The following is a 23,651-nucleotide window of genomic DNA, read 5'->3' as shown; positions in this document are numbered from 1 at the left end:
GAAATAAAGAACCCAGAATGAGACGATTTTACTTACTGCCCAAAATCCATAAAAAGAAGGAGTCCTGGAGCCTCCCTTACTGCATCCCCCCTGGACGCCCGATCGTCTCTGACTGTGAGAGTGAAACGTATTTTACAGCAGAATTCATAGATTTTTATTTAAATCCTCTGTCCACGTTACACCCCAGTTATATTAAGGACACCTATGATTTTGTGGAGAAAGTCAAAATATTATAGTACCCGCCAACGTCCTTTTTGTTCTCTCTGGATGTGGACAGTCTCTACACCAACATCCAGGCCTCTGAGGGTCTCTTAGCGGTCAAAAACGCATTCCAAAAATACCCAGACAGCAAAAGGCCCGACAAAGAAATCCTCCAACTTCTCGAAATTAACCTGACCAAAATGATTTTGAATTTGACGGCCAATATTTTTTACAAATTCATGGGACGGCTATGGGTAAAAAGTTCGCCCCCCTCGTACGCAAACATCCACATGGCAGCCTGGGAGGAAAGCGCTCTGGCATCCTGCCAGAAAAAACCGCTATATTATTTTCGCTATTTAGATGATATTTGGGGTATTTGGCAGCATTCCAAAGAGGACTTTGATCAATTTATGCTTACCTTGAACAACCACAGGCAGTCCATCAATTAAAATCCACAATTAGCCCCGACTCCATGGACTTCCTCGACACCACCACCTTCAAAGGCACCGACTTCCCTGCCACACACAAACTGGATATCCGAGTTTTTTTTAAAGAGACAGATACACATGCCCTACTGTACAGGTCCAGTCATCACCCGAAGCACACCTTTGCGGGGCTAGTTAAATCTCAGTTATTGAGATTTAAAAGAATCTGCACCAGGGAGGAAGACTTTAAGGCTGCAGTTAAAATCTTATTTTCCTCACTTCTCACCAGGGGCTACACATACACCATGCTGCGTCGGGCATTGAGGACATTTACCCCAAGTCAAACCCATTTGTCTCGACTCTATTTTACCAATTATAATCACTTATTCTCCACAAAATGTCAAATTTGTCAGACAATTAAAAAGAAATTTTATTTCTGCTGGAGGTAACACAGTTTTTTCTAAAAGATTACAAGCTGATTGCAGCTTTTAGAAAAAACTACAACCTGAGAGATATTCTAGTGAGAGCTAAACTCAGGCCTTTACAGGCACACAGGACCAGATCACAGGGGGATTTCTTTAGAAGGTACAGGATGGTACAAAACCAGAACACCAAAGAGGTTTTTGAAACCCAAAAGAACACTACTGTTCACCAGAAAAATATCATTTATTTAATAAGATGCCTACAGTGTTCAAAGCAATATGTTGGTGAATCAGGAAATACCATGCTAACTAGATTCACACAGCACAGATATAATATTAATAAACATAAAAATTTACATATCCCTCTAGTCCAACATTTCGTTGATCACGGCTGGGCCAATCTCAGAGCCACTATTCTGGAGTCCAACCCAGCCTGGACGGTGAAGCAGCGCAGGAGAATTGAAAGATCCTGGATCACTAGACTGGGTACACATGTGCCCAATGGTCTGAATGAGAGATAGGATAGTTGGGAATTAGTGTAGGTCCATGGTTTGTGCATGTAATTCTGCTGCCTTCGGCAGCAGAATTCATTTATTTCATTCCTAACCCTAACNTCAAACCCATTTGTCTCGACTCTATTTACCAATTATATCACTTATTCTCCACAAAATGTCAATTTGTCAGACAATTAAAAAGAAATTTTATTTCTGCTGGAGGTAACACAGTTTTTCTAAAAGATTACAAGCTGATTGCAGCTTTAGAAAAAACTACAACCTGAGAGATATTCTAGTGAGAGCTAAACTCAGGCCTTTACAGGCACACAGGACCAGATCACAGGGGATTTCTTTAGAAGGTACAGGATGGTACAAAACCAGAACACCCAAAGAGGTTTTTGAACCCAAAAGAAACACTACTGTTCACCAGAAAAATATCATTTATTTAATAAGATGCCTACAGTGTTCAAAGCAATATGTTGGTGAATCAGGAAATACCATGCTAACTAGATTCACACAGCACAGATATAATATTAATAAACATAAAAATTTACATATCCCTCTAGTCCAACATTTCGTTGATCACGGCTGGGCCAATCTCAGAGCCACTATTCTGAGTCCAACCCAGCCTGGACGGTGAAGCAGCGCAGGAGAATTGAAAGATCCTGATCACTAGACTGGGTACACATGTGCCCAATGGTCTGAATGAGAGATAGGATAGTTGGGAATTAGTGTAGGTCCATGGTTTGTGCATGTAATTCTGCTGCCTTCGGCAGCAGAATTCATTTATTTCATTCCTAACCCGCCCGTACCTGGACTGAAGCTTCCCCTCTTCCTCTCTTCTCGACAGATCTCCATCTCAGTGATCCTTCTATTTATGGACACAAAAGACACCTAATAGAATATTAATAGATACGTTGATTAATGACTTCATGAGGGACTATAATTATATGAGTATATGTGTAGTAGTATATAATATATGTATATGTATGTATGGAATATATAATATATTTATACAATATGCTTACCTATGTCTTAATTGGAACTAGAGCTATATTTATACATATAAGAGACCTCCCTATGCATATGGAGTCACTTTTAAACACAACACATGCTTTGGAAATTCCTCTTTCCTTTTTTCATCTTCTCCCATGTGGTGGAAATATTTAATTGTTATACTACATATCATTGAACCATTTTGTGTTGCTTTCTGATAACATAATACCACTGTTTCCATGTTCCTGTGACTGTTACTTCTGATGTGTACGATTATCATTATATGGTACAGATGTACATAGTTCGCACATTTTCATTCATAGTCGATGTTATTGTTGTTGTTGTTGTTATTTATGATACATTTGCATCCATGTATTTCCATAGATGTCTCTTTCATGTGATGGTTATTGTGCTCCCCACACTTTTTGTTATCAGTCTATTGTTAGAGCAGAGCGCACAACATCCTGATTCGACCTAGTCATGGGGCTATACGCTTGAAGATTCCTTACCTACATAACCACTTTATTTGGGTCATATCTGAAGGCTTCTTGCCTAATCTCACCATTCCAGCCCAGTCACTTACAGGCACTATTGCCTAAACCCAACCATTGGATTTGGTAAATAAATTTCAGATATATGCCCTAACCCTGTTATTTTACACTTACCTTACCTATTGGAAACCCTAATGACACCTACCTTACCTGTCTTCGATGCTGAGTCTCCCTTGCCCACTGTACAAAAATCAATGAGAAATATATTGTTAGAATGCAATTGTGCTATTATTACTCACCTTAAACTCAATTTAACACCATCAGGGTCTTTAATACCTTTCTTAATATATTTCGATATCTTTTAATCATTTTAAGAGTACTGGTGAGTTGAATTTAATTTAAAATGTAATTTAGTTCTTTTCGAACAAATTTACATATTTTCCTCTATTTTACATCAGCTTGGCGGCCTTCCTCACTCCCATACACACCCAATGTTATCGACTCCAGCGATATCATTGGCCCTGGAATCACATGGTTTTCACTGGATCAGGATTTTTATACCTGCTCGCTTTTTCCCGGCTTTTTTCATTCATTCTGCCGTACCGCTGACTGAACTGTGTGAGAGGATCAGATGAGAGAAAATTGTGATTTATTTCGAGCTTGAAAAGGCATTTATCAATGCCGAAACGCGTCGCTCACTGAATACAGTTTCTCCTTTATTTACCATCACGTCTCTATTTTTTAAGAGATAGTTTTCAGTTTATTTTTTAGTTTAGTTTTGTTTTCCTACGGCCTTCGGCTCGTACTTCAGGATGCGGGTCGACCTGGATATGAGGCTGGCAAGAGGTTAGTTACAAACGAGCGACAGAAAATAAAACCTGTACCCTCGAACAGACAGCTTCCCTTTATCCCCGCCGTCAGCAGTCTTAACGGCCGCTCCTCCTACGCCGAAGCGGCCCGGGAAATCATCGCCACGACTCCGCCTATTTCAAAGATACACGGAGATCTAACTACAATGAATATAGAGGTAATAACCAGCCGATTCCTTTACAACAACACACCCCCACCAGAGCAGACAGGAACAACGGCCGTCTCCAGGACCGCCGAACACAAATAACGAGCTCCGCGCCGAGGATCCCCACATCGGAGATGGCAGCGGCCCAGACACAGCGGTGTCGGCAGCCACAAGGACAACGTTCCCGAAACTGAGAGAGGGGACTCAACGTAGAGAAGGTTTTGTTCGCTCTCTGACACGAGCAACAAAAAACCAATTATGATGCCTCATACTTATCATCAGAACTAAAGTTCATCCATAAGATTATTAAGGCTGCGCATCACCTAAAAATGTCACCTCTCCTGTTACAACACCTCCTGCCATTGCCAGGTTTACTCACAACCTCATCACCTCCATCAACCTGCTACTCTAATACACATCAACATATATTGAAGGTAATGCAGAATTTGGCAGCACACAACCTGCTAGATCTGGTGACCCATTATAGGGCTAGCATGGAGGATAACTTCCATCCTAACCAACTAATGCTGGGAACTGGAGAAAAACTTTGATATTGCGCTGCTTGGTCTCGCATCCATTTCGGCAAGAAACTAGCACGCAGCACTTTAGACACAGTGTTTGACAGACTGTACAGCCACACGGGACAACCCTCAGAAAGCCCACAGTAGACACACGACTCAGACTTTACCTGCCACAGAGACTGCAGCTCCCTCCACCACCCCCATGGAGACAGACGAGGTAAGTCACCCAGCAACCACCTGCTCCTCCTCTCTTCCTGCTCGTCCTCCTCCTCCTCCTCCTCCTGTCCATCCTGCTCCAGTCGCGGCCCCACGTACCCTGTCTGTTAGAAGGCGACATTTGAGTGCTGCCATGACAGATTTTTTGGCTCAAGCCTATCCCAACCCCCACCTCAACCAGTACCCGGGATCCCACAGAGGATCCACAGTGGAAACACTCAGAACATGCCCAGACCAGACGGCAGCTGACACCCACACAGCTCCCCATGCAGGAATGGTGCAAAGGACTCCTACCGCTGGGGAAGCTGCACCAAACAACCTGTGGAGAGACACACGAACAGCAGCAGACTTCAGAAGAGGGAGAACTGATTTCTCTACATGCAGACCCTCTCCCAGCTGTTCCTCCCTCCTCCTCCCCCCCCTCCCTCTTCTTCTCCTCCCTCTATTATAGACCTTTCCCCCATCTTCCCCTGTTCCCTTCCTCTTTCTCTCCCACCTCTCCTCCCCTTCTCTCCCAACTCCCTCATTCCCTCTCACCGGTGATACCAGTCCTGGAACAGCCACAGCAACAAAGGCCTCCACGCAAACTTCCAGACCTGCAACGACAGAGAATACAGAGGGAACCACATCTTCTACCCCTGTATCCAACACTGGGAAAGATTGGGCCCCTTACCTAAACTCCAGGTACAGAGCACACTCTCCTTTGCACCCCGCAGAGTGTCTATCCCACCTGCCCCAACAACTCCTGAGAACAGACCCTTCAGACATGAGCAGACCACCAGAAATGTCTGTTTGGTCACTGGAGCCTAAGAAGAAGTGGCTTATTATAGGGATTCAACCTCTCCAGGATGCCACCTTTCTCCCAAAACCACGTCCAAGTGGACAGCTTTCCAGGTGCCACTTTTGCACACGCTGAAGCTATTTGGCCAAAACACCTGTCTCCACAATGGTAGAAATGACTATCCTTTCCTTTGGCATCAACAGCAGATCCCACAATCCCCAAACTGTCACCATCCCACAGCTGGACATGCTGTCCATATGGCTGAAAAAGCCTTCCCTGATGCACTAATTTTTGTGCCCCAAATCAATTTCTCCAGGTCACTCCCACCCAATGAACAGAACAATCTTTGGGCTCTGAACAAACACATCCAGGTCCAACACGGCTCCATTCCTCCACTCGCCAGGAATAACTTTACCCTTGAGAAGGACCCTCATTCACTGGTCAAAACAGACCGGTGAGTACATGTTCCAGCACTGGATCGAGCATTTAAACAAGGAGTCCCTGTAAGTATAAGAGATGAAGCAGGGAATAAAACTGTAATTAACTTATGTGAATCCTTCCAGCTTACAGCAGCACAGACTTCACTGTTGAATAAAGGGTTAACCTTCATTCCTTCCTTACACAGGACTGGTCACAAGTGCCTAAAAGACCAAACCAGAATGGACTTACAGAATTATCACAGAAAGTTGAAACTGTCTGTTTATTATGCTAACAAACCTGATTCTGTCCACTTACCTTTTATCCCGAAATCCACCTGGGTTCCCTCTGCTGCACAACTTCCACCTGAAATCACAAATTTAACACAATCTGATACTGAATTTTTTCAAAAGCACTATAGAATAGGATGGAACAAACCCAATTTGAGTGAATTTGAAATTGAAGCACTTAATCAATTGAGTGAAAACAATGAGATTGTGATTAAACCTGCAGACAAAGGGAGCTCGGTGGTGCTCATGGACAGGAAGGATTATCTTTGGGAGGGATACAGACAATTAAATGACCAAAATATTATGCAAAATTAGACAGACCCATATATAAAGACACCATACCATTAGTGGACAAAATTCTTTCAACTTTGTATGATAAGAAATTTATCAATCAGAAACAAAAACTTACCTCCAGGGAAATAAAGAACCCAGAATGAGACGATTTTACTTACTGCCCAAAATCCATAAAAAGAAGGAGTCCTGGAGCCTCCCTTACTGCATCCCCCCTGGACGCCCGATCGTCTCTGACTGTGAGAGTGAAACGTATTTTACAGCAGAATTCATAGATTTTTATTTAAATCCTCTGTCCACGTTACACCCCAGTTATATTAAGGACACCTATGATTTTGTGGAGAAAGTCAAAAATATTATAGTACCGCCAACGTCCTTTTTGTTCTCTCTGGATGTGGACAGTCTCTACACCAACATCCAGGCCTCTGAGGGTCTCTTAGCGGTCAAAAACGCATTCCAAAAATACCCAGACAGCAAAAGGCCCGACAAAGAAATCCTCCAACTTCTCGAAATTAACCTGACCAAAAATGATTTTGAATTTGACGGCCAATATTTTTTACAAATTCATGGGACGGCTATGGGTAAAAAGTTCGCCCCCTCGTACGCAAACATCCACATGGCAGCCTGGGAGGAAAGCGCTCTGGCATCCTGCCAGAAAAAACCGCTATATTATTTTCGCTATTTAGATGATATTTGGGGTATTTGGCAGCATTCCAAAGAGGACTTTGATCAATTTATGCTTACCTTGAACAACCACAGGCAGTCCATCAAATTAAAATCCACAATTAGCCCCGACTCCATGGACTTCCTCGACACCACCACCTTCAAAGGCACCGACTTCCCTGCCACACACAAACTGGATATCCGAGTTTTTTTTAAAGAGACAGATACACATGCCCTACTGTACAGGTCCAGTCATCACCCGAAGCACACCTTTGCGGGGCTAGTTAAATCTCAGTTATTGAGATTTAAAAGAATCTGCACCAGGGAGGAAGACTTTAAGGCTGCAGTTAAAATCTTATTTTCCTCACTTCTCACCAGGGGCTACACATACACCATGCTGCGTCGGGCATTGAGGACATTTACCCAAGTCAAACCCATTTGTCTCGACTCTATTTTACCAATTATAATCACTTATTCTCCACAAAATGTCAAATTTGTCAGACAATTAAAAAGAAATTTTATTTCTGCTGGAGGTAACACAGTTTTTCTAAAAGATTACAAGCTGATTGCAGCTTTTAGAAAAAACTACAACCTGAGAGATATTCTAGTGAGAGCTAAACTCAGGCCTTTACAGGCACACAGGACCAGATCACAGGGGGATTTCTTTAGAAGGTACAGGATGGTACAAAACCAGAACACCAAAGAGGTTTTTGAAACCCAAAAGAACACTACTGTTCACCAGAAAAATATCATTTATTTAATAAGATGCCTACAGTGTTCAAAGCAATATGTTGGTGAATCAGGAAATACCATGCTAACTAGATTCACACAGCACAGATATAATATTAATAAACATAAAAATTTACATATCCCTCTAGTCCAACATTTCGTTGATCACGGCTGGGCCAATCTCAGAGCCACTATTCTGGAGTCCAACCCAGCCTGGACGGTGAAGCAGCGCAGGAGAATTGAAAGATCCTGGATCACTAGACTGGGTACACATGTGCCCAATGGTCTGAATGAGAGATAGGATAGTTGGGAATTAGTGTAGGTCCATGGTTTGTGCATGTAATTCTGCTGCCTTCGGCAGCAGAATTCATTTATTTCATTCCTAACCCGCCCGTACCTGGACTGAAGCTTTCCCCTCTTCCTCTCTTCTCTGACAGATCTCCATCTTAGTTATCCTTCTATTATGGGACACAAAAGAACACATAAAATAGAATATTAATAGATACAATTTGATTAATTGGACTTCATAAGGGACTATAATTAAATAGGTACGTGTGTGTGTATATATATGTGTGTGTATGTATATATATATTTACAAATATTGCTTACATATGATTCTTAATTGGAACTAGAGATATATGTTACACATATAGAGAACTCCTATGCATATGGAGTCACTTTTTAAACCAACACATTACTTTGGAAATTCTTTTTCCTTTTTTCATCTTCTCCCATGTGGTGGGAATATTTAATTGTTATACTACATATCATTGAACCATTTTATGTTGCTTTTGATAACATAATACCACTTGTTTCCATGTTCCTGTGGACTGTTACTTCTGATGTGTACGGATTATCATTTATATGGTACAGAAGTACATATTTCGCACATTTTCATTCATAATTCAGAGATTGTTGTTGTTGTTGTTATTTATGATACATTTGCATCCATGTATTTCATAGATGTCTCTTCATGTGATGGTTATTGTGCTCCCCACACTTTTTGTTTTCAGTCTATTGTTAGAGCAGAGCAGGACACAACATCCCGATTCCTGACCTAGTCATGGGGCTATACTTGAGGATTCCTTACCTAACCATAACCACTTTATTTTGGGGTCATATTTGAAAGCTTCTTGCCTAATCTCAACCATTCCAGCCCAGTAACACATTACAGGGACTATTGCCTAAACCCAACAATTTGATTTGGTAAATAAATTTCAAGATATATGCCCTTACCTGTTATTTTACACTTACCTTAACCTATTTGGAAACCCTAACGATACCCACCTTATCTGACTTGATGCTGAGTCTCCCTTGCCCCTGTAAAAAAATCAAAAAAAGAAAATTATTGTTAGAATGCAATTGTGATATTATTACTCACCTTAAAACTCAATTTAAACACCATTTAAGGGTCTTTAAATACCTTTCTTAATATATTTCGATATCTTTTAATCAATTTTAAGAGACTGGTGAGTTGAATTTAATTTAAAATGTAATTTAAGTTCTTTTCGAACAAATTTACATATTTTCCTCTAATTTTACATCAGGCTTGGGGCGGCCTTCCTCACTCCCATACACACCCAATGTTATCGACTCCAGCGATATCATTGGCCCTGGGAATCACATGGGTTTCACTGGATTCAGGATGTTTATACCTGCTCGCTTTTCCCGGCTTTTTTCATTCATTCTGCCGTACCGCTGACTGAACTGTGTGAGAGGATCAGATTGAGAGAAATTGTGATTTATTTCGAGCTTGAAAAAGGCATTTATCAATGCCGAAACGCGTCGCTCACTGAAATAAAGTTTCTCCTTTATTTACCATCACGTCTCTATATATTTTTTTTTAAGAGATAGTTTTCAGTTATAGTTTTTAGTTTTAGTTTGTTTTCCTACGGCCTTCGGCTCGACTTCAGGATGGCGGGTCAACGCTGGGATGATGAAGGCTGGCAAGAGGTTAGTTACAAACGAGGCAGACAGAAAAATAAAACACTGTACCCTCGGAACAGACAGCCTTCCCTTTATCCCCGCCGTCAGCAGTCTTACGGCCGCTCCTCCTACGCCGAAGCGGCCCGGGGAAATCAGCGCCACGACTCCCGCCTATTTCAAAGATACAACGGGAGATCTAACTACAAGGAATATAGAGGTAATAACCAGGCCGAATTCCTTTACAACAACAACAACACCCACCAGAGCAAGGACAGGAACAACGGCCGTCTCCAGGACCGCCGAACACAAATAAACGGAGCTCCGCGCCGAGGATCCCCACAGCGGAGATGGCAGCGGCCCCAGACACAGCGGTGGCGGCAGCCACAAGGACAACGTTCCCGAAACTGGAGAGAGGGGAATCAACGGAGAGGAAGGTTTGTTCGCTCTCATGACACGGAGCAACAAAAAAACAATTGTGATGACTCAGACTTTATCATCAGAACTAAAGTTATCCATAAGATTATTAAGGCTGCGCATCACCTAAAAAATGTCACCTCTCCTGTTACACCTCCGGCCATTGCCAGGTTGACTCACAACCTCATCACCTCCATCAAACCTGCTGACTCTAATAACACAATCAACAATATTATTGAAGGTAATGCCAGAATTTGGCAGCACACAACCCTGCTAGATCTTGGTGACCATTATAGGGCTAGCATGGAGGATAACTTCCAGATCCTAAACCAACTTAATGCTGGGAACTGGAGGAAAAACTTTGATATTGCAGCTGCTTGGTCTCGCAGCCATTTCGGCAAGAAACTAGCACGCAGCACTTTAGACACAGTGTTTGACAGACTGCTAGCAGCCACACAGGACAACCCTCAGAAAGCCCCACAGGAAGAGACACAGACTCAGACTTTACCTGCCACAGAGACTGCAGCTCCCTCCACCACCCCACTGGAGACAGACGAGGTAACATCCCAGCAACCACCTGCTCCTCCTGCTCTTCCTGCTCGTCCTCCTCCTCCTCCTCCTCCTGCCCATCCTGCTCCAGTCGCGGCCCCACGTACCCTGTCTGTTAGAAGGCGACATTTGAGTGCTGCCATGACAGATTTTTTGGCTCAAGCCTATCCCAACACCCCACCTCAACCAGTACCGGGGATCCCACAGAGGATCACACAGTGGGAAACACTCAGAACATGCCCAGAACAGACGGCAGCTGACACCCACACAGCTCCCCATGCAGGAATGGTGCAAAGGACTCCTACCGCTGGGGAAGCTGCACCAGAACAACCTGTGGAGAAGACACACGAACAGCAGCAGACTTCAGAAGAGGGAGAACTGATTTCTCTACATGCAGACCCTCTCCCAGCTGTTCCTCCCTCCTCCTCCCCCCCCTCCCTCTTCTTCTCCTCCCTCTATTATAGACCTTTCCCCATCTTCCCCTGTTCCTTCCTCTTTCTCTCCCACCTCTCCTCCCCTTTCTCCCAACTCACCTCATTCCCTCTCACCGGTGATACCAGTCCTGGAACAGCCACAGCAACAAAGGCCTCCACGCAAACTTCCAGACCTGCAAACGACAGAGAATACAGAGGGAACCACATCTTCTACCCCTGTATCCAACACTGGGAAAAGATTGGGCCCCTTACCTAAACTCCAGGTACAGAGCACACTCTCCTTTGCACCCCGCAGAGTGTCTATCCCACCTGCCCCAACAACTCCTGAGAACAGACCCTTCAGACATGAGCAGACCAACCAGAAAATGTCTGTTTGGTCACTGGAGCCTAAGAAGAAGTGGCTTATTATAGGGGATTCAAACCTCTCCAGGATGCCACCTTTCTCCCAAAACCACGTCCAAGTGGACAGCTTTCCAGGTGCCACTTTTGCACACGCTGAAGCTATTTTGGCCAAAACACCTGTCTCCACAATGGTAGAAATGACTATCCTTTCCTTTGGCATCAACAGCAGATCCCACAATCCCCAAACTGTCACCATCCCACAGCTGGACAATGCTGTCCATATGGCTGAAAAAGCCTTCCCTGATGCACTAATTTTTGTGCCCCAAATCAATTTCTCCAGGTCACTCCCACCCAATGAACAGAACAATCTTTGGGCTCTGAACAAACACATCCAGGTCCAACACGGCTCCATTCCTCCACTCGCCAGGAATAACTTTACCCTTGAGAAGGACCTCATTCACTGGTCAAAACAGACCGGTGAGTACATGTTCCAGCACTGGATCGAGCATTTAAACAAGGAGTCCCTGTAAGTATAAGAGATGAAGCAGGGAATAAAACTGTAATTAACTTATGTGAATCCTTCCAGCTTACAGCAGCACAGACTTCACTGTTGAATAAAGGGTTAACCTTCATTCCTTCCTTACACAGGACTGGTCACAAGTGCCTAAAAGACCAAACCAGAATGGACTTACAGAATTATCACAGAAAGTTGAAACTGTCTGTTTATTATGCTAACAAACCTGATTCTGTCCACTTACCTTTTATCCCGAAATCCACCTGGGTTCCCTCTGCTGCACAACTTCCACCTGAAATCACAAATTTAACACAATCTGATACTGAATTTTTTCAAAAGCACTATAGAATAGGATGGAACAAACCCAATTTGAGTGAATTTGAAATTGAAGCACTTAATCAATTGAGTGAAAACAATGAGATTGTGATTAAACCTGCAGACAAAGGGAGCTCGGTGGTGCTCATGGACAGGAAGGATTATCTTTGGGAGGGATACAGACAATTAAATGACCAAAAATATTATGCAAAATTAGACAGACCCATATATAAAGACACCATACCATTAGTGGACAAAATTCTTTCAACTTTGTATGATAAGAAATTTATCAATCAGAAACAAAAAACTTACCTCCAGGGAAATAAAGAACCCAGAATGAGACGATTTTACTTACTGCCCAAAATCCATAAAAAGAAGGAGTCCTGGAGCCTCCCTTACTGCATCCCCCCTGGACGCCCGATCGTCTCTGACTGTGAGAGTGAAACGTATTTTACAGCAGAATTCATAGATTTTTATTTAAATCCTCTGTCCACGTTACACCCCAGTTATATTAAGGACACCTATGATTTTGTGGAGAAAGTCAAAAATATTATAGTACCGCCAACGTCCTTTTTGTTCTCTCTGGATGTGGACAGTCTCTACACCAACATCCAGGCCTCTGAGGGTCTCTTAGCGGTCAAAAACGCATTCCAAAAATACCCAGACAGCAAAAGGCCCGACAAAGAAATCCTCCAACTTCTCGAAATTAACCTGACCAAAAATGATTTTGAATTTGACGGCCAATATTTTTTACAAATTCATGGGACGGCTATGGGTAAAAAGTTCGCCCCCTCGTACGCAAACATCCACATGGCAGCCTGGGAGGAAAGCGCTCTGGCATCCTGCCAGAAAAAACCGCTATATTATTTTCGCTATTTAGATGATATTTGGGGTATTTGGCAGCATTCCAAAGAGGACTTTGATCAATTTATGCTTACCTTGAACAACCACAGGCAGTCCATCAAATTAAAATCCACAATTAGCCCCGACTCCATGGACTTCCTCGACACCACCACCTTCAAAGGCACCGACTTCCCTGCCACACACAAACTGGATATCCGAGTTTTTTTTAAAGAGACAGATACACATGCCCTACTGTACAGGTCCAGTCATCACCCGAAGCACACCTTTGCGGGGCTAGTTAAATCTCAGTTATTGAGATTTAAAAGAATCTGCACCAGGGAGGAAGACTTTAAGGCTGCAGTTAAAATCTTATTTTCCTCACTTCTCACCAGGGGCTACACGTACACCATGCTGCGTCGGGCATTGAGGACATTTACCCAAGTCAAACCCATTTGTCTCGACTCTATTTTACCAATTATAATCACTTATTCTCCACAAAATGTCAAATTTGTCAGACAATTAAAAAGAAATTTTATTTCTGCTGGAGGTAACACAGTTTTTCTAAAAGATTACAAGCTGATTGCAGCTTTTAGAAAAAACTACAACCTGAGAGATATTCTAGTGAGAGCTAAACTCAGGCCTTTACAGGCACACAGGACCAGATCACAGGGGGATTTCTTTAGAAGGTACAGGATGGTACAAAACCAGAACACCAAAGAGGTTTTTGAAACCCAAAAGAACACTACTGTTCACCAGAAAAATATCATTTATTTAATAAGATGCCTACAGTGTTCAAAGCAATATGTTGGTGAATCAGGAAATACCATGCTAACTAGATTCACACAGCACAGATATAATATTAATAAACATAAAAATTTACATATCCCTCTAGTCCAACATTTCGTTGATCACGGCTGGGCCAATCTCAGAGCCACTATTCTGGAGTCCAACCCAGCCTGGACGGTGAAGCAGCGCAGGAGAATTGAAAGATCCTGGATCACTAGACTGGGTACACATGTGCCCAATGGTCTGAATGAGAGATAGGATAGTTGGGAATTAGTGTAGGTCCATGGTTTGTGCATGTAATTCTGCTGCCTTCGGCAGCAGAATTCATTTATTTCATTCCTAACCCGCCCGTACCTGGACTGAAGCTTTCCCCTCTTCCTCTCTTCTCTGACAGATCTCCATCTCAGTTATCCTTCTATTATGGGACACAAAAGAACACATAAAATAGAATATTAATAGATACAATTTGATTAATTGGACTTCATAAGGGACTATAATTAAATAGGTACGTGTGTGTGTATATATATGTGTGTGTATGTATATATATATATTTACAAATATTGCTTACATATGATTCTTAATTGGAACTAGAGATATATGTTACACATATAGAGAACTCCTATGCATATGGAGTCACTTTTTAAACCAACACATTACTTTGGAAATTCTTTTTCCTTTTTTCATCTTCTCCCATGTGGTGGGAATATTTAATTGTTATACTACATATCATTGAACCATTTTATGTTGCTTTTGATAACATAATACCACTTGTTTCCATGTTCCTGTGGACTGTTACTTCTGATGTGTACGGATTATCATTTATATGGTACAGGAGTACATATTTCGCACATTTTCATTCATAATTCAGAGATTGTTGTTGTTGTTGTTATTTATGATACATTTGCATCCATGTATTTCATAGATGTCTCTTCATGTGATGGTTATTGTGCTCCCCACACTTTTTGTTTTCAGTCTATTGTTAGAGCAGAGCAGGACACAACATCCTGATTCCTGACCTAGTCATGGGGCTATACTTGAGGATTCCTTACCTAACCATAACCACTTTATTTTGGGGTCATATTTGAAAGCTTCTTGCCTAATCTCAACCATTCCAGCCCAGTAACACATTACAGGGACTATTGCCTAAACCCAACAATTGGATTTGGTAAATAAATTTCAAGATATATGCCCTTACCTGTTATTTTACACTTACCTTAACCTATTTGGAAACCCTAACGATACCCACCTTATCTGACTTGATGCTGAGTCTCCCTTGCCCCTGTAAAAAAATCAAAAAAAGAAAATTATTGTTAGAATGCAATTGTGATATTATTACTCACCTTAAAACTCAATTTAAACACCATTTAAGGGTCTTTAAATACCTTTCTTAATATATTTCGATATCTTTTAATCAATTTTAAGAGACTGGTGAGTGGAATTTAATTTAAAATGTAATTTAAGTTCTTTTCGAACAAATTTACATATTTTCCTCTAATTTTACATCAGGCTTGGGGCGGCCTTCCTCACTCCCATACACACCCAATGTTATCGACTCCAGCGATATCATTGGCCCTGGGAATCACATGGGTTTCACTGGATTCAGGATGTTTATACCTGCTCGCTTTTCCCGGCTTTTTTCATTCATTCTGCCGTACCGCTGACTGAACTGTGTGAGAGGATCAGATTGAGAGAAATTGTGATTTATTTCGAGCTTGAAAAAGGCATTTATCAATGCCGAAACGCGTCGCTCACTGAAATAAAGTTTCTCCTTTATTTACCATCACGTCTCTATTTTTTTAAGAGATAGTTTTCAGTTATAGTTTTTAGTTTTAGTTTGTTTTCCTACGGCCTTCGGCTCGACTTCAGGATGGCGGGTCAACGCTGGGATGATGAAGGCTGGCAAGAGGTTAGTTACAAACGAGGCAGACAGAAAAATAAAACACTGTACCCTCGGAACAGACAGCCTTCCCTTTATCCCCGCCGTCAGCAGTCTTACGGCCGCTCCTCCTACGCCGAAGCGGCCCGGGGAAATCAGCGCCACGACTCCCGCCTATTTCAAAGATACAACGGGAGATCTAACTACAAGGAATATAGAGGTAATAACCAGGCCGAATTCCTTTACAACAACAACAACACCCACCAGAGCAAGGACAGGAACAACGGCCGTCTCCAGGACCGCCGAACACAAATAAACGGAGCTCCGCGCCGAGGATCCCCACAGCGGAGATGGCAGCGGCCCCAGACACAGCGGTGGCGGCAGCCACAAGGACAACGTTCCCGAAACTGGAGAGAGGGGAATCAACGGAGAGGAAGGTTTGTTCGCTCTCATGACACGGAGCAACAAAAAAACAATTATGATGACTCAGACTTTATCATCAGAACTAAAGTTATCCATAAGATTATTAAGGCTGCGCATCACCTAAAAAATGTCACCTCTCCTGTTACACCTCCGGCCATTGCCAGGTTGACTCACAACCTCATCACCTCCATCAAACCTGCTGACTCTAATAACACAATCAACAATATTATTGAAGGTAATGCCAGAATTTGGCAGCACACAACCCTGCTAGATCTTGGTGACCATTATAGGGCTAGCATGGAGGATAACTTCCAGATCCTAAACCAACTTAATGCTGGGAACTGGAGGAAAAACTTTGATATTGCAGCTGCTTGGTCTCGCAGCCATTTCGGCAAGAAACTAGCACGCAGCACTTTAGACACAGTGTTTGACAGACTGGTAGCAGCCACACGGGACAACCCTCAGAAAGCCCCACAGGAAGAGACACAGACTCAGACTTTACCTGCCACAGAGACTGCAGCTCCCTCCACCACCCCACTGGAGACAGACGAGGTAACATCCCAGCAACCACCTGCTCCTCCTGCTCTTCCTGCTCGTCCTCCTCCTCCTCCTCCTCCTGTCCATCCTGCTCCAGTCGCGGCCCCACGTACCCTGTCTGTTAGAAGGCGACATTTGAGTGCTGCCATGACAGATTTTTTGGCTCAAGCCTATCCCAACACCCCACCTCAACCAGTACCGGGGATCCCACAGAGGATCACACAGTGGGAAACACTCAGAACATGCCCAGAACAGACGGCAGCTGACACCCACACAGCTCCCCATGCAGGAATGGTGCAAAGGACTCCTACCGCTGGGGAAGCTGCACCAGAACAACCTGTGGAGAAGACACACGAACAGCAGCAGACTTCAGAAGAGGGAGAACTGATTTCTCTACATGCAGACCCTCTCCCAGCTGTTCCTCCCTCCTCCTCCCCCCCTCCCTCTTCTTCTCCTCCCTCTATTATAGACCTTTCCCCATCTTCCCCTGTTCCTTCCTCTTTCTCTCCCACCTCTCCTCCCCTTTCTCCCAACTCACCTCATTCCCTCTCACCGGTGATACCAGTCCTGGAACAGCCACAGCAACAAAGGCCTCCACGCAAACTTCCAGACCTGCAAACGACAGAGAATACAGAGGGAACCACATCTTCTACCCCTGTATCCAACACTGGGAAAAGATTGGGCCCCTTACCTAAACTCCAGGTACAGAGCACACTCTCCTTTGCACCCCGCAGAGTGTCTATCCCACCTGCCCCAACAACTCCTGAGAACAGACCCTTCAGACATGAGCAGACCAACCAGAAAATGTCTGTTTGGTCACTGGAGCCTAAGAAGAAGTGGCTTATTATAGGGGATTCAAACCTCTCCAGGATGCCACCTTTCTCCCAAAACCACGTCCAAGTGGACAGCTTTCCAGGTGCCACTTTTGCACACGCTGAAGCTATTTTGGCCAAAACACCTGTCTCCACAATGGTAGAAATGACTATCCTTTCCTTTGGCATCAACAGCAGATCCCACAATCCCCAAACTGTCACCATCCCACAGCTGGACAATGCTGTCCATATGGCTGAAAAAGCCTTCCCTGATGCACTAATTTTTGTGCCCCAAATCAATTTCTCCAGGTCACTCCCACCCAATGAACAGAACAATCTTTGGGCTCTGAACAAACACATCCAGGTCCAACACGGCTCCATTCCTCCACTCGCCAGGAATAACTTTACCCTTGAGAAGGACCTCATTCACTGGTCAAAACAGACCGGTGAGTACATGTTCCAGCACTGGATCGAGCATTTAAACAAGGAGTCCCTGTAAGTATAAGAGATGAAGCAGGGAATAAAACTGTAATTAACTTATGTGAATCCTTCCAGCTTACAGCAGCACAGACTTCACTGTTGAATAAAGGGTTAACCTTCATTCCTTCCTTACACAGGACTGGTCACAAGTGCCTAAAAGACCAAACCAGAATGGACTTACAGAATTATCACAGAAAGTTGAAACTGTCTGTTTATTATGCTAACAAACCTGATTCTGTCCACTTACCTTTTATCCCGAAATCCACCTGGGTTCCCTCTGCTGCACAACTTCCACCTGAAATCACAAATTTAACACAATCTGATACTGAATTTTTTCAAAAGCACTATAGAATAGGATGGAACAAACCCAATTTGAGTGAATTTGAAATTGAAGCACTTAATCAATTGAGTGAAAACAATGAGATTGTGATTAAACCTGCAGACAAAGGGAGCTCGGTGGTGCTCATGGACAGGAAGGATTATCTTTGGGAGGGATACAGACAATTAAATGACCAAAAATATTATGCAAAATTAGACAGACCCATATATAAAGACACCATACCATTAGTGGACAAAATTCTTTCAACTTTGTATGATAAGAAATTTATCAATCAGAAACAAAAAACTTACCTCCAGGGAAATAAAGAACCCAGAATGAGACGATTTTACTTACTGCCCAAAATCCATAAAAAGAAGGAGTCCTGGAGCCTCCCTTACTGCATCCCCCCTGGACGCCCGATCGTCTCTGACTGTGAGAGTGAAACGTATTTTACAGCAGAATTCATAGATTTTTATTTAAATCCTCTGTCCACGTTACACCCCAGTTATATTAAGGACACCTATGATTTTGTGGAGAAAGTCAAAAATATTATAGTACCGCCAACGTCCTTTTTGTTCTCTCTGGATGTGGACAGTCTCTACACCAACATCCAGGCCTCTGAGGGTCTCTTAGCGGTCAAAAACGCATTCCAAAAATACCCAGACAGCAAAAGGCCCGACAAAGAAATCCTCCAACTTCTCGAAATTAACCTGACCAAAAATGATTTTGAATTTGACGGCCAATATTTTTTACAAATTCATGGGACGGCTATGGGTAAAAAGTTCGCCCCCTCGTACGCAAACATCCACATGGCAGCCTGGGAGGAAAGCGCTCTGGCATCCTGCCAGAAAAAACCGCTATATTATTTTCGCTATTTAGATGATATTTGGGGTATTTGGCAGCATTCCAAAGAGGACTTTGATCAATTTATGCTTACCTTGAACAACCACAGGCAGTCCATCAAATTAAAATCCACAATTAGCCCCGACTCCATGGACTTCCTCGACACCACCACCTTCAAAGGCACCGACTTCCCTGCCACACACAAACTGGATATCCGAGTTTTTTTTAAAGAGACAGATACACATGCCCTACTGTACAGGTCCAGTCATCACCCGAAGCACACCTTTGCGGGGCTAGTTAAATCTCAGTTATTGAGATTTAAAAGAATCTGCACCAGGGAGGAAGACTTTAAGGCTGCAGTTAAAATCTTATTTTCCTCACTTCTCACCAGGGGCTACACGTACACCATGCTGCGTCGGGCATTGAGGACATTTACCCAAGTCAAACCCATTTGTCTCGACTCTATTTTACCAATTATAATCACTTATTCTCCACAAAATGTCAAATTTGTCAGACAATTAAAAAGAAATTTTATTTCTGCTGGAGGTAACACAGTTTTTCTAAAAGATTACAAGCTGATTGCAGCTTTTAGAAAAAACTACAACCTGAGAGATATTCTAGTGAGAGCTAAACTCAGGCCTTTACAGGCACACAGGACCAGATCACAGGGGGATTTCTTTAGAAGGTACAGGATGGTACAAAACCAGAACACCAAAGAGGTTTTTGAAACCCAAAAGAACACTACTGTTCACCAGAAAAATATCATTTATTTAATAAGATGCCTACAGTGTTCAAAGCAATATGTTGGTGAATCAGGAAATACCATGCTAACTAGATTCACACAGCACAGATATAATATTAATAAACATAAAAATTTACATATCCCTCTAGTCCAACATTTCGTTGATCACGGCTGGGCCAATCTCAGAGCCACTATTCTGGAGTCCAACCCAGCCTGGACGGTGAAGCAGCGCAGGAGAATTGAAAGATCCTGGATCACTAGACTGGGTACACATGTGCCCAATGGTCTGAATGAGAGATAGGATAGTTGGGAATTAGTGTAGGTCCATGGTTTGTGCATGTAATTCTGCTGCCTTCGGCAGCAGAATTCATTTATTTCATTCCTAACCCGCCCGTACCTGGACTGAAGCTTTCCCCTCTTCCTCTCTTCTCTGACAGATCTCCATCTCAGTTATCCTTCTATTATGGGACACAAAAGAACACATAAAATAGAATATTAATAGATACAATTTGATTAATTGGACTTCATAAGGGACTATAATTAAATAGGTACGTGTGTGTGTATATATATGTGTGTGTATGTATATATATATATTTACAAATATTGCTTACATATGATTCTTAATTGGAACTAGAGATATATGTTACACATATAGAGAACTCCTATGCATATGGAGTCACTTTTTAAACCAACACATTACTTTGGAAATTCTTTTTCCTTTTTTCATCTTCTCCCATGTGGTGGGAATATTTAATTGTTATACTACATATCATTGAACCATTTTATGTTGCTTTTGATAACATAATACCACTTGTTTCCATGTTCCTGTGGACTGTTACTTCTGATGTGTACGGATTATCATTTATATGGTACAGGAGTACATATTTCGCACATTTTCATTCATAATTCAGAGATTGTTGTTGTTGTTGTTATTTATGATACATTTGCATCCATGTATTTCATAGATGTCTCTTCATGTGATGGTTATTGTGCTCCCCACACTTTTTGTTTTCAGTCTATTGTTAGAGCAGAGCAGGACACAACATCCTGATTCCTGACCTAGTCATGGGGCTATACTTGAGGATTCCTTACCTAACCATAACCACTTTATTTTGGGGTCATATTTGAAAGCTTCTTGCCTAATCTCAACCATTCCAGCCCAGTAACACATTACAGGGACTATTGCCTAAACCCAACAATTGGATTTGGTAAATAAATTTCAAGATATATGCCCTTACCTGTTATTTTACACTTACCTTAACCTATTTGGAAACCCTAACGATACCCACCTTATCTGACTTGATGCTGAGTCTCCCTTGCCCCTGTAAAAAAATCAAAAAAAGAAAATTATTGTTAGAATGCAATTGTGATATTATTACTCACCTTAAAACTCAATTTAAACACCATTTAAGGGTCTTTAAATACCTTTCTTAATATATTTCGATATCTTTTAATCAATTTTAAGAGACTGGTGAGTGGAATTTAATTTAAAATGTAATTTAAGTTCTTTTCGAACAAATTTACATATTTTCCTCTAATTTTACATCAGGCTTGGGGCGGCCTTCCTCACTCCCATACACACCCAATGTTATCGACTCCAGCGATATCATTGGCCCTGGGAATCACATGGGTTTCACTGGATTCAGGATGTTTATACCTGCTCGCTTTTCCCGGCTTTTTTCATTCATTCTGCCGTACCGCTGACTGAACTGTGTGAGAGGATCAGATTGAGAGAAATTGTGATTTATTTCGAGCTTGAAAAAGGCATTTATCAATGCCGAAACGCGTCGCTCACTGAAATAAAGTTTCTCCTTTATTTACCATCACGTCTCTATTTTTTTAAGAGATAGTTTTCAGTTATAGTTTTTAGTTTTAGTTTGTTTTCCTACGGCCTTCGGCTCGACTTCAGGATGGCGGGTCAACGCTGGGATGATGAAGGCTGGCAAGAGGTTAGTTACAAACGAGGCAGACAGAAAAATAAAACACTGTACCCTCGGAACAGACAGCCTTCCCTTTATCCCCGCCGTCAGCAGTCTTACGGCCGCTCCTCCTACGCCGAAGCGGCCCGGGGAAATCAGCGCCACGACTCCCGCCTATTTCAAAGATACAACGGGAGATCTAACTACAAGGAATATAGAGGTAATAACCAGGCCGAATTCCTTTACAACAACAACAACACCCACCAGAGCAAGGACAGGAACAACGGCCGTCTCCAGGACCGCCGAACACAAATAAACGGAGCTCCGCGCCGAGGATCCCCACAGCGGAGATGGCAGCGGCCCCAGACACAGCGGTGGCGGCAGCCACAAGGACAACGTTCCCGAAACTGGAGAGAGGGGAATCAACGGAGAGGAAGGTTTGTTCGCTCTCATGACACGGAGCAACAAAAAAACAATTATGATGACTCAGACTTTATCATCAGAACTAAAGTTATCCATAAGATTATTAAGGCTGCGCATCACCTAAAAAATGTCACCTCTCCTGTTACACCTCCGGCCATTGCCAGGTTGACTCACAACCTCATCACCTCCATCAAACCTGCTGACTCTAATAACACAATCAACAATATTATTGAAGGTAATGCCAGAATTTGGCAGCACACAACCCTGCTAGATCTTGGTGACCATTATAGGGCTAGCATGGAGGATAACTTCCAGATCCTAAACCAACTTAATGCTGGGAACTGGAGGAAAAACTTTGATATTGCAGCTGCTTGGTCTCGCAGCCATTTCGGCAAGAAACTAGCACGCAGCACTTTAGACACAGTGTTTGACAGACTGGTAGCAGCCACACGGGACAACCCTCAGAAAGCCCCACAGGAAGAGACACAGACTCAGACTTTACCTGCCACAGAGACTGCAGCTCCCTCCACCACCCCACTGGAGACAGACGAGGTAACATCCCAGCAACCACCTGCTCCTCCTGCTCTTCCTGCTCGTCCTCCTCCTCCTCCTCCTCCTGTCCATCCTGCTCCAGTCGCGGCCCCACGTACCCTGTCTGTTAGAAGGCGACATTTGAGTGCTGCCATGACAGATTTTTTGGCTCAAGCCTATCCCAACACCCCACCTCAACCAGTACCGGGGATCCCACAGAGGATCACACAGTGGGAAACACTCAGAACATGCCCAGAACAGACGGCAGCTGACACCCACACAGCTCCCCATGCAGGAATGGTGCAAAGGACTCCTACCGCTGGGGAAGCTGCACCAGAACAACCTGTGGAGAAGACACACGAACAGCAGCAGACTTCAGAAGAGGGAGAACTGATTTCTCTACATGCAGACCCTCTCCCAGCTGTTCCTCCCTCCTCCTCCCCCCCTCCCTCTTCTTCTCCTCCCTCTATTATAGACCTTTCCCCATCTTCCCCTGTTCCTTCCTCTTTCTCTCCCACCTCTCCTCCCCTTTCTCCCAACTCACCTCATTCCCTCTCACCGGTGATACCAGTCCTGGAACAGCCACAGCAACAAAGGCCTCCACGCAAACTTCCAGACCTGCAAACGACAGAGAATACAGAGGGAACCACATCTTCTACCCCTGTATCCAA

At 43.2% G+C, this 23,651-nt stretch overlaps 3 long non-coding RNA genes across 3 annotated transcripts; all 3 read right to left on the bottom strand.

The window, feature by feature from the left end:
* Positions 1 to 1,278: 1,278 nt before the first annotated feature.
* Positions 1,279 to 8,377, bottom strand: LOC116067117. Its single transcript, XR_004899031.1, has 3 exons — positions 8,340 to 8,377; positions 3,235 to 3,239; positions 1,279 to 1,650 (listed from the first exon to the last, which is right to left on the bottom strand). It is a non-coding gene; the product is annotated as an uncharacterized LOC116067117 (long non-coding RNA).
* A 5,665-nt stretch (positions 8,378 to 14,042) lies between these two features.
* LOC118496515 lies at positions 14,043 to 14,492 on the bottom strand. The gene is made up of 2 exons (XR_004899082.1): positions 14,430 to 14,492; positions 14,043 to 14,318 (listed from the first exon to the last, which is right to left on the bottom strand). It is a non-coding gene; the product is annotated as an uncharacterized LOC118496515 (long non-coding RNA).
* A 5,625-nt stretch (positions 14,493 to 20,117) lies between these two features.
* Positions 20,118 to 20,567, bottom strand: LOC118496513. Its single transcript, XR_004899081.1, has 2 exons — positions 20,505 to 20,567; positions 20,118 to 20,393 (listed from the first exon to the last, which is right to left on the bottom strand). It is a non-coding gene; the product is annotated as an uncharacterized LOC118496513 (long non-coding RNA).
* Between the last annotated feature and the right edge of the window lie 3,084 nt (positions 20,568 to 23,651).

This window comes from Sander lucioperca, chromosome 12 (genome assembly GCF_008315115.2).
Source record: "Sander lucioperca isolate FBNREF2018 chromosome 12, SLUC_FBN_1.2, whole genome shotgun sequence".
NCBI classification, from domain to species: domain Eukaryota; kingdom Metazoa; phylum Chordata; class Actinopteri; order Perciformes; family Percidae; genus Sander; species Sander lucioperca.
The sequence above is the reverse complement of the archived record's forward strand: the minus strand, read 5'-3'. Positions and strand labels throughout refer to the sequence as shown.